The sequence below is a fragment of the Amblyomma mixtum genome, chromosome 9, assembly GCF_055824585.1.
Source record: "Amblyomma mixtum isolate Tamu chromosome 9, ASM5582458v1, whole genome shotgun sequence".
Lineage (NCBI taxonomy): Eukaryota > Metazoa > Arthropoda > Arachnida > Ixodida > Ixodidae > Amblyomma > Amblyomma mixtum.
In genome coordinates, this window is record NC_143020.1 from 91,822,229 (window position 1) to 91,836,174 (window position 13,946).

Genomic DNA, 13,946 nt, shown 5'->3' on the forward strand with positions numbered 1-13,946 from the left:
TCTGTGCGTGGATGAAGGAGTTAATTCAATCTAGAAGCAAAAATGCGCATGTTGTGGCCTGGTCCATGCGTTTATGAGGATTTGCAATATAAAGGCATCTAGCTAATGCAAAGAAAAACACTGAAAAGTAGGCCTCACATACTATCATAAAAAAGTACTGATTTGAAAACTTCCCGGACGGTATTCGAGAACTATTCTAAGCTGCACAAAGCATGACGTTCACCTGTTTTGTACCATTAAAAAAAAAACTGCATTTGCAGTTTTTTATAGCAAAGCTATCTGCCTCTAACTCGATGCATTTCTGCTCTCTGCAATGGTAACATTTTTATGAATAAAACACTGACCTACACATCTGCATGGGTTAAGTTTTATAATTATGGGTTTGTTTTTATCTTTTGACTCTAGGCTTTGACTATAAGCAAAGCGAGGTTTAAAGAAAAAATTCAGCGGGGCGCTTTGTTGACCTAAAGCGCGGAGAGGCGAAAGCCTTAAGCGCGGTGTTGCTGCTAGTGTCACTGATGTGTGGTTACGGTGTTAAGCTTCGCCTCTAAGAGTGGAACGCGAGAGCGTCTTGCAACGCTGCCAGGGAGTCCACAGAACGCCAACGCCCGTTCGGCTCTACGCCTTGCTTGTCGGTAAATTGGTTTTTGAGGAAAGGAAATGTATCTGTCTCGCATATCTCTGTGGGCACCTGAACCTCTCTGTAACGGGAAGGAGGAAGATGGGAGTGAACGATGACACCGTATTCACTAGACGCGCCTTTGTTCATTCCAAACCATCGGGCTGGCATGGCGGTGTGCTTACCGTGCTCGTCTCGCACTCCGGAGACCCTGCCATTACCCAGGAATATGCATCCTATTCATCACTCAGTGCGCCGGGCCAAGCGGGCAGAGGCGCTAGAGAAACGCGTCTGCTCCTACAAAGACGAGGACGTGGTCTACGTGGATGCCGCTGAGTATGGTAAGAACACGATGGCCGTCGCGGTCGTCAATAATAAACAACTCCTCAAAATAAGTGCCTCCATACTCTCGGGTAACCCAGAGACTGCAGAGGAAGCTGCCATAGCACTGGCCTGTGTAGGCACAAAAGCGAGATACATCATCAGTGACTCCAAAGTCGCCATACTAAATTTCAGCAGGGGCCGGGTCTCCCCTCTAACAAATACAATTCTAAGCCGTCATGTAATAGACCGGAAAATTACACTAGTCTGGACACCAGCACATGCATCCCTGCCTGGTAATGAGACGGCCCACGAGTTCGCCCGAGGCTTTTCTTTCCGGGCGGACCCGAGCGAGGTGGTCTTTACAGACAGGGATCGCATGGTGACCTACAGAGAAATTACACAACACTATCGTTTGCAACGAGCTAGACGTCCTCCAGCGGATAGATCCTTGTCCAGATACCAAGCCATCAACTGGCGCCGGTTACAAACTTACACCTTTCCAAACCCGGCCCTCTGGAGTCTTATGTACCCAGGGCAATTTTCAGAAAAATGCGCAAACTGCGAACTTAGGGCCACCTTGGACCACATACTATGGGAATGTCCTCATGCTCCCCGGGAGGGACGAGGTATAAACACAAAAGATCAATGGGAGACCTTGCTACTGAGCTCCGACCCGGCGACTCAGTTACAACTCGTCCGACTGGCCGAAGCCGCCGCCGAGAGTGAAGACCTTTCGGCCGTCGTCTAGGCGTGTAGCCCTCTGGCTACCCTTTTTCTGTTGGACAATAAAAGTTTTCCTATCCTATCCTATCCTATCCTATCCGGAGACCCTGGTTCGATTCCTGAACTCGACCAAATTCTTTCTCGGTTTTCTTTATTTATCTTGTCTGAATAAAAAGTTTAATTAGGCTAATTGGTAAATTAAGCAATGAACTAAACTCAGTCCCACTTAGTTGGAGCGTCACTATACGATCCCTTTAATTGGTTGCATGGTTACTAGCCAAAGTACAATTGGCCCGGTTTGAAATTCGCGCACTGTGACGTGACGACTATTTCGACCCATTGAAAAGCGTGACATTTCTGTCGACAACTCCTGCTTACAACGATGAGGCATTAAAGGCTTCCGCCTTAAAATTCCTGGCGGACGCGTAAAATCCATCTTAAAGGGTATGACGCCTCAGCGTCTACGAGTCCCTCGGATCACCAGCCTAGGATCGTCTTTGCATACAACTTCGGATACACGGATGCTGTAGGAAAAACACACAAACCCTCCCTTTATCCTAGTAGAAAAAGCCTGGCTCGGTGCCCTAGAATAGCCTGTCAGACTTGCGACCCATGGTTCACACGTTCAATTTCCATCATATTAACCAGATGTGTTCTTCAGCAGCAATAATTTACTTTACCTTCTTTGATTTCATTAAAACGTTTTGAGCAAGTAGAAACATTATAAAAACAACTTATCTACTGTTTTAATTCCTTTCTATATCCGCGGCTCGACGTGTGACGTCACGGCTCTCTCGTCCAACCCGGATGTTCTCGACACGCCAAGTACAACTATGACGCCGGGCTCTCCGTTGTACGGGACCCTTAATGCTGTGCCTGACGAACTCAACAAAGAAATCAGAATTCAGCGGTTGGCTTGTTCTGCGCCGACAACTAATTATTTATCCATGACGCTGACATTAGAGAAAGCATACTAACCACCAGGAAAGTCTCTTCTCCCTGCAGGATTCCAGGAATACTACCAGCCGAGTTTTTGAAGCGCACTTAACAGGAAGCGAAAACCTCATTTCAGTAAGTTTCCAGTGACCGCAGTATGTTTGCAAGTAAAGGAAGATGTGCAGTCTTGCGCATCTAATTAAGTAATAGCTTCAGGGAATAGCAGACACTCATTATAATACTGGGCTTGGAAGACGAACGAACTGCGCACACGTGCAGGGCAAGGGGAGACGAGGTAGAGCCGCGAGGTAGTGCCGCCTTTGTTACACTTTAAACGCCTTCAACTTCCTGCTTTTCTTTTTATGGAAGACACGAAAATTTTCACTCAATATTCATGATGGATTTCGCAGTCAACCAAGGCAACAGCTATCAAACTTCTTACTTCATTTCACTAAAGCCACTCTTCATTAAAACTAGAAGGTTTTCTTGTCGTCGCGTGATGCGAAATTCAGTTGCAGATTTGAAATAGAAGCTGACAGCTAACCGTTGGTCAATACGCGCTGCGCGTACCGCGCAACTCACGTACCGCCCACGTCAGTAATAATTTAGCAGTAACTGTGGCTGAATATTCTCCATCTTCGAGGTTGCCGCTTTTTTCCTTACCAAAAAAGTATTACGTCATCCAGAGCACGCTACAGAAGGCAAAGAAGAAGCCGCTGGACTATGATAAAACTGCTCGCGCCTCCAGATATTGATCAAAGGGACACGTAACCTAGTCACGGTCGTCTGTGATATGCATGCCTTCGGTATATTATAGCTCGAGACCCCATATACGCCCGAGCTTACTGGAAGTGGACTATATATTTGCCAAAGCGTGTCTCATTAGCCAAGTTTCATAGGCGTGATAAAATACACTTTTCAAATTAGAAAAAAAGAATTCTAATTTTCACTACATGGATCCTTTTCTTTTCCTGTCAACATTTCCTTCAATAATTCTTTGTGTCACGATGTTCCAGCTGGGATAAATCTACCGCAAGATACAAAAAATTAGCAGCGTTATATGTGCCGCCTCGTGGTACAGATGTCCCGCACCGCACGGAATCTTCCTATAGTTGTCAGCGTATAGTCGTACACTATTCCACATAAGCGGCGCACAGAACCGCCCAAGCGAAAAAAAAATAATGTGGGAATTGACGCATTAAAGGAATACATGCCTCAAAGGTGTGCTGCGCGGCAGTGTACTAATTCTCCAATAAGACACTTGTACGGACTACTTTTAGTTCGAAAGAACTATTCTGTTGGGCAAACTCCGAGCAAGACCTTGCGCCATTTGTATGCTAGTGGTGTTTGTGAGCTTCTTGCCAAGGCAAATAAAGAAATAAAGATAACTGAAGTAAATATCCGTCACTGGGATTCGAACCCGCTGAGGCACGAACAGATAAGCTTCTATGGCCACTGCGCGAAAGCGGTCGGCTATCACCGCTTTGTTTTAAAGATGATATTTACTATAATGATGCCATGATGCGGTGGCAATCTACCAGCCTACTATGGTTGTCGACAGTAGGCCTCGTGTTAAACTGAAACACTCTCGCGCTGTTCATTGTACATCGTATATATTTCATCAAAAATTACTACTACCAAACTGATATTCGTGCTTTGAGCTGTGTGGCGGTTGTGACAGAAAGATGTGCGCTGCATGCGTTCGCGGTGACAACGTTGTGTTAGAAACATGGCACTAAAAGAATACGCGTGTGCGTTGACAACATAGGCCGCTGTCGTACATTGGGTAAATTGTCACTGACGATGAAAAATTTGAAGACACGCATATATGCCATCCTGGGCCAGTGGACACCTCAGTCCCTCTTTCAGGAACGTAGCGGTGGTGCCCACCAGCAAAACACTTTGGTTTCGTACAATATTTCACGCTTAGCCATGATAAACCGCCAGCCATTTTTTTTAAATGGCAAAGTTAGATTATAAGTTTAGATTTCGACATTTTCATGCCCGCTCTCCCTGTTTTTGCTGCTCCGCTCCGCTCATTTTTGTGCGCCCGTGAGCTCAGCTTATTTTGCGCTAATGAAGTCTCATGCAAAGGTTAACATACCTTGCCCAGCAACTTTGCATGTCTAGTGCCGAAGTATTGCCTAACGTTGTTAAGTAGGCGAATCTCTCTTGTTCAACTTGGGCTATAATGGAGAAGTTTCAGCAGAACGCCACCTCATCAGCTTACTCGGCTTAAAGATCTGCACCACGCCTATACAGCTCCTTGACACGGATACGAAGAAAACATATACGCCTCTACATCAGCTCTGTTATAGTAAGGACAGTGAGAAACTACCCAGTATATAAAAGAGAACGCAGGTGCAGTAAATGCGATTTGGTACTGAAAAAGCTAGTTCCCACTTTTTTTTACCGTACCTGAACCACGATTGCTGCAAAGTGGAAAAAGATACGGTGAAAACTACTTGCAGCTGCATGTCGTCGCATGTGTTGCCATGTGAGCTCTAGTTATCGAGCTGTCTTTGTGCTACGGGCATAGCAGTCACTGCTTTCGAAACCAGATGCCTACACGCAAGTGAAAAATAAATTATGAGTTACTACGCGGAGGTACGATCTTGCTTCTTCCTTGCTTTATGGCACACATTTGCTCAACTTCTCATGTTGTTTTATACGCACCTTTTCAAAAAAACATGAACTGAGACATGTGTTATTTGAGTCGTACTGCGTAATCTGTGCAAGGGAATATTTGGGTAGTGATATCAATTTCTGTACGAAACATTCTAGACGAATATCGGAAGTTCTTTTGCAGAACTTCTCATAGAAAGGAGACTAGAGGCGCATCTGTACAAATATTGGCACAATTTCTTCCCAGCTGTATCGTGTTCCATCGAAAGTGAAGAAGTTGTTAGTGTGTTGCAAGTAGTGTGAGTGTGTTGCAAGTCTCCAATATTAAATTTTTTATGTTGATGTGAGCACACAGAGATTGGCCAATTTAGATGATGAAATTAACTGTTTGTCATGAGTTTCGCATTCGCGGATACATTTGGCGAAATTCTGCTGCAAAGAATGGTGAATCTGATCGGAAAGTGACTTTAGACGCGTTGTAGAAATAAAAAAAAACTGAAAAAAAAAACACTGAAAGCTGCTGTTAGGAGGTTCTATGTCATTGTGTACATTTTATATTATCTCCAACAAGTTGAGAAACAACCCTACATTTCTGATTTAAAGCTGCGGTAAAGTGGAGGTCTGTGAACCAAACATATTCATCGCAACATATTGGAATACTTTAGGTTATAAAACGCACTTGCCTTCAATTTAATGCGTCCATTCAAATATCCAGCGATAGGACTCCGGTGCGCTTTCTTTTTTCAGTTTTTCTCCGTGCAGTTTTATAAAGATATTGAATGAAAACAAACGCATTTACAGCAGGATTCCAACATCGAGTTCAGAATTTTTCTTCTAAGAAAGTTTAAAAGAAACTTTTCTACACGTCGCACAGCATAAAATTCCTTGGAAATGTATTTAAGAAATAGAACACCAACTCGCGAATCCAAGATGAATGCGTATCCTTCGCTATTTTTTTTAATGAAATGCTATGGGTTTTCACAGCAGCGTCTGTTAACTATGATGGTTGCAAAACAACCGCAGTATTTTTCTGTTAACTCACAATTCTTCCCAAATGATTGGCTTTCGAGTGAGTAATGTTCGTATCCTTAAGTTGACAGAAGCGATTGAAGAGTGAACGGAGATGTCAAAAGGTTGTGATTGTGCCAGTAGCTGTAGGTGCCGCATGAAGGCGCTTGAGCGCAGAGAAGCTGTTTTAAGCTCTACGGAAACGGAAAGTCATTGTTACTAGCTCGAAGTTCATCACCTGATAATTTAGTATCACGGAGGAAACACCTACTGTTTACATGGAAACCGGCTGTAATTGCCGGTGCGGCCGTCATGTAATGCTGCCATGTCTGCGAACAATGGCTTATTAACACCTGCAACACCGCGAACTACGGAAAACCTAATATAGCTTCCAATACAGAAACACTAAGCCGACATTCTCCACAAAGAATTACCGACTTCGAAGTTAGAGCTGCCGCCAGATTGCTTCGCACGCTAATGACTGCGTTAAAAGGTTGAAACGCAGCCAACGAGTCTGAAGAGTTCAGTCTTTGTCAAAAACATACAGCCCAAGGCGTTTGCTCCAAGCCTAGCGGTGCTCTTAAGATCATTTGAGAGTCCTAAGCTTGGGAGGGTTGAGGACTTAAGTTCCTCACACCTTCGTTACATTAAGGTCCCTGAGTATGCGAAAGGAGCCGTGCTGCAGGGCACAGAAGCAGACCCAGCGATCTGTATATTTCTCACAAAGATTGTGCACACACCGGTGGTAACGTGGATGATTAATGTTGATACTTTTCCTTTAGAGATTTTTGTTTGCTTTGCCGTTGCACTGTGGCCTCCACTACGAATTTTTGACGCGTTGTGACAATCCAACCGTCGCCCTCCGCTTGTGTTCGTTTCCGCAAATATGTCTCTCGTTTAGGTACCTCGTTATGAGAACAAGCTTCCAGATGGCGTTGTTTCGTTTCGTCTAATCCTCTATTGAAGTTTCAAGATGATCTGAGCAGAGCAGACAGAACGTCTGCTGCAGGGTCACAGGCTGAATGCTATTGAGTCTATCTTCAGTTTACAAAGGTGAAATTGTATCTTAGCTTAACGAAAAAGAATACTTGGCTTACTCCAAGTACAAGCGTCTACCCCCCTCCACACCTCACCCACCTTCATCCTGCAATAGGCCTCCATCCAGTTGCTATTTGTCACCTTCACATTCATTCCACAGGGATCCACCCTCTTTAAGCGTGCCCCACAGTGGGACGATAAACCAACGGCAAAATGACGCTCAAAAGCGCAATGGGGACTGCGCTTTCTGTGGCTTTCTGCGGATTTCTGGACAAGTTGGTCAGAGTAGGTTGCAAGGCACTCACACGCAACGACAATACGCAATGAAAAGAGCTCCCAGCAAGTGCTCACTATGAACTGAGTCTTATTGAAAAAAAAAAATACTTCTTTTACAGGCGGTCGTTTTGCAATAAGAAGACGGTCAACGTAAAAATGGAGCGTAAAACCAGTAAAACCAACCTAGATATGTCGCGTCACATGGTATTCAAGCTTGTGCTTGCTTCATTGCAGTCGTATGGCACGAGGCCATATACCATTGTTGAATTGAAACGTGAAACGAGACATTGTGGCTGGAATAAAGCGGTGTTTTATTGAATTTTCTTCCCTAGCACTGAAATTAGCCGCGATCCCGATAGACCGATCCTAGCGACTGCAGGAACGTACCGTAGCGTGTGCTTGCCTAGAAAGGAAATAATGACAAGTAAACTGAACTTGAACCAAGCTTACACAATATCGACTCCTATATATTTCACTCGCGTCTTTATTTGGCAGCCAGTTGCCAGGGACAGATACGGCACTGAGACTTCTATGAAGCGGATGTTCATTTAGCTGGACTTCCTAGAGAGTCTCCGGAAGAAGAATATCCGAGTATCGTAATTTTGGGGCGTCGAGAGTATTTCCTCAGAAAACGACATAAAAAATTCTTTCAAAAATTTGTCCGGAGAGGACATCAGAACTGAATATTAATGTACTTCGCCCAGTTTCTTCTTTTCCATCCTGAAGCAGGTTTTCCTTCTTCTGAAATTTTGGTGAACTTTAAAGGTTTCAAGCTTCACTGTACCATTTTTCTATGCGGTAGAACCGCATAGAAATTGAATTCTAGAGAGAATAGGGTCCATATGCGGGGAAATCAAGGTTTCCAAGCAGCAGCTCTAGGCCTGTCCTGCGAGACGAGCAAACTGCATCTGTGCATACTGAAATGACACTCATTATACAAATGCGCTGAGAAAGCACTCGCAATCTGCACCGGTGGCGAGAAGCGTACAACGACAACACTTTTTAATTTCCACTCGATTTCCCCCCCCCCCCCCCCCCCCCCCCCCCCCGATAGCATCGTGAGAAATAGATTTGAGTCCCCTTGAACAAACTGTTTGGCATGAATGTCGCGAAAACTTGATCACTGAATGACATCGATGGATTTGTTACTGGGTTACTGGGCACTGCCTTGAGGCATTGAAGTTATTCTTGCTATCTTTCGCACAACGAATTCATCTGTAAACCAGTCCTCGTCGTTGCTATCTGCCATAAGGCGAAGTTTAGCCGTAGACATTAATGCGAAACTGAAAGCTAAGGGTTACTCTGTTTCCACTCCGAGCAACGTGGCATAGAATCCGCGAACATGTAGGAATTTCTCTAGGAAGGTCCTGTGTGGTATGTAGGAAGGTCCTGTGTGGTTCTTTTTCTCTTGTCCCGTCCTTTTGCGCTGTTTTTATTTGTTCTCGTAGCACCTCCCATGGCGGGCAGTTTGCTCGCTATCCGGTGGGCAGATTGTGATCACGCCGCAAAGTCAGTTGACCGAGGTAGCCAACAAGCCTCCTAGGTTGCTCTCTGGGGACCCCCTGCCAGAGCCATGCACGTGATTTTTCGCTCACAACGCCGAAGCCTACAACCGCGACACCGGATTTTCTGGCGAAACGGCCTTTAACGCTGTCACGTTAATATTTGAGTCTAAAGCACCGTAGGGGTGCGATGCTTGTATCTTCAGCTTTGCCTGCAGTCCTTGAGGTATGGACTTTGTAATATTACTATGAAAACCGTTCTTAGGGCAAATCTCTTGCTTGTTGGGACCTCTCTGTGAACCTATCATGGCTGCGAGTCAAGAACTGTTAGGTCAGCCAGCTGCATTCGCGAGCAATGGAAATGAAGCAAGCGTTTTGAGGAGAAAGATATCATGCGAATTTGGACAGTCATTCCATCTCACTAAATTCACAACCTTTTCTTTCTAAATATCTGAAACACTTTATGTTTTTATGTGTTAATCTTGGAAATTAGAACAAGGTGTAACTTTCGTAAAGATATTACTGTGTTTTTCGGTAATGGTCACAAGCCGTTTCTCTATGCGATGACTTTTATCTAAACATTAGTAAACATATGTATTGGTAGCAAAATGGTTTCAGCCTAAAATATCTAACAGTTTAACGAAAAACAGGTGATCTCTCCGCATCCTCAAAACGACGCGTTTTACATGCAATAAAAACGCGGGCTGCTTCCTCAGGCATAACTCCTTGTAAGACTAAACTGCTGGTTTCTAGACAGGCCAGCTTGCATTTGTGCCTTATTACATTGAAGAATATACCTCTAGACTATAAACGTCATGCTTCTAAAGATCCAACACTGCACGAAGCGATTGCTCTCTTTCTTGCTGATTAACCTGTTATCCGTTTGGAGGCTACCATTTCAGATCAGCCAGCTTTCACGAAACGACTCCATCTGCACAATCCTAGAATGTGGTATTTGACGTATTGAAATCAATCACCTCACCGCTTCACAGCGATCGTTGGAAGAGTCTTGCCCAATTATGTCTCACTTGAGGTATAGAATAGGAATTTCATGCTGATTTATGAACTAAGACAATTTTTCTGTGTGCCATTCTCTAGGGAAGCACTTAAATAAAAACCTTTTTTACCAATACAACGAGTCCACTGATATTGGTGAAGAAACATAGTCATATTCTTGTGTGTTCCACCATAAACGAAAGTAACGCAGTAGGCATTGACAAGCTGCATGTTTCTCGGTGTCACGAGCACGAGATTATGTGCTCTATAACAAGTTCTATTTCAAGAAATCGGATTAATGAGAGCACAAATTGAAAGATGAAGAAAGAAGAGAATAGATGTGATGTCTCATGTGAACGCTACTTCTCACTGACATGAACATCAACCAACACTCTTGCATCGCGCCTGCCCCAACAGCGCGACGATGTTCCCTTAAAACTATAAAACGTAAAATGTTGCATCTTATCTCAGAACAGCAGCTTTTCCAAGAAGTACTAAGAAGGCTAAGCCATGAACCGCCCAGAGGTGTATATTTATTGAGCACAATGCTACATTGCAAGATGTTCCTGACATGCGATACAAGATACGTTGGGAACGATGGCAGGTGCAGGTGACAGGCTCCGAGTGTATCAAGCTCTCAACCAATATGAGAGAGCGGACGTCATCTCGCCTTCTGATCTGTCTGTTCCTGGAGCATTTCACCAAGTGCAGCATTCTTAACATTAAAAGAGGCTAATGTCCACGTAAGGCCTTCCCTGCATATGCTGTCTTATTCCCCTAAAAGCAGTCTCTAACGTGAACTTTAGTATTATTGCTTTATATACTCTACATGTCTCTAGTTCGATACCGCTTGGGAAGCACGCCAAAAGACTTGGCTAGCCTGCCTTTCTTGGTAACTCAATGCTATAGTCACGGACGTTAAGTTTCTTTAAACTGAAGGAAAATATTTTTTTCCGGCTAGTTATTTAAATGCTATATTAAATATTTGCACCCCTCCCAGATTTTATTGTTAGATCTAAGATACACGTTGCGATATACGTGGAGATTACGAGGCCATCAATTCATTCCGGAAGAGATTTTTATAAACATAATTTTCCTGCCAACGAAAAAGAACGGTTTATGCTGGTATGGTATGTTGGACGTAGCTGCCAGAAGCGGCAAAGGAGTCTAAAGGAGGCCGTTGTGGACGGGAACTTCAGATTAGTTTCGATAACCTGGAGCTGTTTAAAGGACCGCCAAGGACAAATTGAAATTAGCCTTTATGGCGAAGAAATTGCATTCTAATTGCAAAGAGCTCGCTCTCAACCTACATGGAGCTTTCGTAAACTGAATCAGGCTCAAAGACAGAATAAAGTTGTTGCCAACACTTGACAGTTTTTCAAGTAAAAACTCGTTCAAAACGGTAGGAACCTGTTTGTTCGGTGTTGACGTCACAAGTTTGCATTGATGGTATAAAAAGTTTTGAAATAACTTTTCTTTCTTATCAAAGCATCATACGCGGGAGTGCAAATGTCCACCTTCCAAGAAAAAGTCTGAGAACGAAGGTTTTCTGAAAGGAGAAATTTGAAGAAATAAATTCAGTCTACCTTAACGTACTCTGACGACGCAAAGCACAGGGGCGCCTTTAAATTTTGACCGCGTCATGACACCGAAGCCACAAGTTGCTGTATTTTTCGGATTGCATGATTATGTTTTAGTAAAGCACTGATACCCACGCACTGCACTATTAAGGCGGTAAACAGCAGGTGTTTACCGCTGTTTCTCACCGAACAGCAATCTTTCGATTCGTGCAAGCATCAAGAAAAATATCAACGCACCTACACTAAGTAAGATTTTCATTCAAAAGAATAAACACTCAAATATTTTTGTTTGGCCTTATAACATTGAACGAGCAGAAATAAACTTGTGGGTATGATTGGAATATTAGGGCATTGTCTGGTTTCGAACTTTTTTCTAAACCGAAAAATGTGCAGGCGCACGTCGTCATCAGCGCTCAGGACGTAGTAAGGCAGTATTCACGATCATGAAACCAAGTGATTGCACGAAACGCCTCATTCCGCATCCTGTCATGAAGAGCTGCAGGCAGGCGGCTGCAGACAAGCGAGTAAAAATATATTCGACGCAAAGCTTGTCTCGTTTCTTGTCCGCATCTTTCCGACTGTATCATTTTCAGAGGTGAGCTCGACCAGCTGCCTCTTGAGCTTAACTCCTCGTGTCCTTCATCTTGAAAATTCACCGCAAAGAACTACTTCAAACTAAAACCCTCTCGTCCGAATTTCGCTAATTGTAATGGCTTTGTCCTGTAGGTGCTATAGACATTCATTATAGCCCCTTTTTTGATGCTCCTTTTTTTCTCTTTTATACAAATTGTACGCTTTATTAGTATTGTTAGTTTCAACTAGAAAACTCTTGCGCTAGAAGACCACGTATGGTTATGCTTCACATGAACAATATTAAAACAAGTGGACTGTTACGTTTCATAGGATAGCCTACTGTAGCATGCTCTATAATTATTTTAGCAAAATATAATGAAGACAGCTATTGTTTCATGTCACTAACCGCGTGTCGTGCAAAAAGATTTTGAGCGCGTAGAAACTATCCTCTCTAGTTATTCGCTACAACGCCGCATCGAGCCTAAAAACAAAGAAATGAAATAAAAATACTTTGTCCGAGATTTCCCAGGCTTCCTTTAGCATGCTGTAGCCTTTAGTGTGTAGACTCTAGAGTGGCATAATCTCTAGTAGTAGAACGTATACAGCTGATATATGTGTCCTGAATTCCACCACCGGACTGGGAGGCAACCATAGCACATCAGACGCGCTGACGAGCAGACGGTCGCATTACGTTGAGGCTGCATGAGCGCGCTAATGCGTCTGGGTGGAGTAATCCGATAATTACCTCGCCCCTCCCCCCCTTCCTCCCTCGTTGACGACGAGGAGAGGGCAGCCGCTGTTAGCGCCCTCTGGTTCATCTCTTGTGCAAACAACGGTAGTACTGTCAGCAGCAAAAGTTTGCGCGATCTCCAGCCCGTGGCGGAGCAACATAAAACTGCATTCCAGCGCCATCTTCCATGATTACGCCCGATGTCGAGGCTCACAGAACTTGAACGTTAACCATTATGCGGGCACGCCCATCCTTTATTTGTTATCAGGCATGTCTCATCGCGTTATTCGCCGGGATCCGCTTTTTCCACTCGCTGCTGGCAATGGATCGCTGTATCACCATCGTTGCACGTTTTTTTCGGCTGCTGCGATGGCGAACAGTGCTCCGATACCTCGCGAGAGCCTAAGCAGGGCTGTCTGCGAACGTCACACAGCGCCTCAGTGTCTTCTGTGAGTCTGATAAGCGCGTCACAAGGAAGCAAGTGTCAAGTCGTGCTTGATAGCGAAGAAAGAATAGGCATGCGCAAAGCATGCTTCAAACGCAATTTCCGTGAGCCTCGACAACATGCTTCCAGGCGGCAGATGGCACTGGAATGCAGTTTTTCGTAAAGGCCCTTAGTTTTTCGTCGCTCCGCCACGCGCTGGAGATCCTGCGAACTTTTGCTGCTGACAGTATGTAGTCAGCACCTTGCCTAATAGCTCGTACATCAACCCAGGCACGTTATATAGGGGAACCTCTGTGGACCGAGGAGAGGTCGCGGCGTGGCATACGGAAATTAGAATTTTTGCTTCTGCTCGAAAGCCTGCTCCCATGATGTATGGTACCCTGATTGTGAAAAAATTGTCATCTGTAAGACTGCACTTGACAAACACTCTTTTCGACGAACTGCAAGGTGCATTAATGCAGTACGCCTAAGGGAGCACCCTGGACCACTAAAGAAAACACCGTCATCCTGTCCCTTGATGCACTGCAGGAATTTGAAAGGTCGCGTGATCAAACGCCATCTTCAGGCATTG